This window comes from Primulina huaijiensis, unplaced genomic scaffold (genome assembly GCF_012295235.1).
Source record: "Primulina huaijiensis isolate GDHJ02 unplaced genomic scaffold, ASM1229523v2 scaffold207508, whole genome shotgun sequence".
Taxonomy (NCBI): Eukaryota; Viridiplantae; Streptophyta; class Magnoliopsida; order Lamiales; family Gesneriaceae; genus Primulina; species Primulina huaijiensis.
Window position 1 is genome coordinate 851 of NW_027354886.1, and position 2,133 is coordinate 2,983.

Sequence of the window (2,133 nt, forward strand, 5' to 3'; positions counted from 1 at the left end):
GTACTAATGTAATGCTAATATTATATAATTAAAATTTGGACGTACATATAAAATTTATATACGTGGAGTGCATGATATTAAAGTCGAACAATGCAAAAGTCCTCATTCATTCGCTTGTCAAGTTTAAGGTACCTTTGGCTCAAAATAAACATGTTTCGATTAATTACTAAACTTGAAACTATTTATAATTTGATTTTAGAGTCGGAGTCCAATCCGATAAAGCTAATTTCATTGAATAACGAAATGATAATAAAGATTTGATGGTAGAATTTAAAATAGGTAAGATTTACGTGTTTCAAGAACTGTCAATTGTTGACTGTCCGTCCACTAAAGAGTTTTCCAGACCAATTTTAAAAACTTTAGCACATAAATATATAGAGGGACTATGTTATAATTAACTCAAACACAGGGACATAATTTAAAAAAAGATTATTTACTAGAAAAATGCACCTGACTCCTTCTCCCTAATACACGCGCCGCCGGGGCGACCCAATTTTACACACCTACCACCGAGACCCGCCCGGAGACACATCTGACGGGAGTATCTAGTCAGGTTCTTTCTCCACCTAGATTCCGGTTTATTTGCAATAGTGAGCTGAAGTGCTCGATTTGAGCGTGTGTGTTGTGTAGGGAAGGACGCTGAGTAATTTCATAGAACGGACACTACCACACACACATACGGCTCTATACATATTTATTCTTGTAATATCTTTGGACGTTTTGTAGGTATTTGTTTGCCCGTTTTATTCAACCTCGTCTGTGTCATTGCTGAAAATTAACGATGGCAGCTTCTCCTTTGTCTCTCAGATCACTCTTTTCGTATATTTCAACCAACTCAATTGACAGTGGGGTAAGTATTTTTTGGCATGAAAGTGCACTTACGCCTGATTCTAAACGTTTATCGTTATAGCAAGTGAAAGCTCCAAATATCCATCAATTGCTTTGATACGGAAATGAAGTTTTTTTTTACTCTATGGGACGGTGATGATATTAGGAGTTTTGAGGTAAATTATCAGATACGTGCTCGGATTAGCTGTGTCTGATTATTTTTACATGGGATTATTAGCATTTCCTGGTGTCAAGAACAATTTGTTAGTTTTTTCCCCCTTCAATATATTTTTCACTGGCTTCTTAATGGGTTTCTCGGACGTGTAGCGTATTGACAGAGAAGGGAAGAAATTTCAGGCGTTTGGGTTAGTTTTTCCTTTTTTCAGAGACTCGTTAAAACGTGAATAAGGGTTCTGTTAAGTAATGGACAGGAAAAAGACTCAAAACTTGAAAGGGAAGACCTTTTTTTTCAGCCCGTGGATTTTGTAGTGTAACCAGAACCTAACATGCTATGTTGACAAGCATTCTCGACTGTTAGACACACCTTCTTACTTTTACCTAGCATTAGGTATTTAAATGCACCATTCTTGCTGGTGAATATGTCTGTGCTTTTGTTGCATTGGCCTAATGAATGTGGAGTTGGTTGAAGCTGCTAGGTTAATCCAGTTGGTCACAGATCATGAAAAATCTCTTCCATGCGAGAATGCCATGATAACCCACAATATATATAAGTGAAAGTTCCCACATACTAGATCTGAACATCCATAGTGTGGAGGATCCGAGTTGTGATTGTAATATTTTGACGGTGTCTATTGCGTTTAGCAATTTATTTAATGAATTTATGAGCTATTATTTCGTTAAATTTAGTAAATATTAAGCATGAATCATGTTATTCTTTATTTAAATGGCCTATGGTCAGGTGACTAGCGGCTGTATGCTGCTATAAACTTTTAGTGTTCCCATAATGGTATTGGCTAGGTTGTAGATTGTGTAAAGATGGAACGAGAGAAGTCATAAATGCAACAATGGTTTTTTTATTCAACCGCAATTTAACATGAGGAAGTGCGGCAACCTTGTTACAATTCTGAATCTTACCAGATTTAAGTAAACTCATTGATGGAAAACCAGATGCTTAGTTTCCCTTTGAACTAAAATTGGGGAATTGTGACAAAACTGCTAATTGTCTAAAATCATATCTTGTATTTCCTTTATTTACATTTTCTCATGGATCCAAATAAGGTGTTATTCTGATAAGCTTTGTTGATATTTTAGGGTTTGCTCAAAGAGAATTGCCCTTTGTTTTAT

General features: G+C 35.9%; 1 long non-coding RNA gene across 1 annotated transcript; it reads left to right on the forward strand.

Annotated features, from left to right (window-relative positions):
* Nucleotides 1–415: 415 nt before the first annotated feature.
* LOC140966644 (uncharacterized) lies at nt 416–2,133 on the forward strand. Its single transcript, XR_012173413.1, has 3 exons — nt 416–553; nt 727–850; nt 2,101–2,133. It is a non-coding gene; the product is annotated as an uncharacterized lncRNA (long non-coding RNA).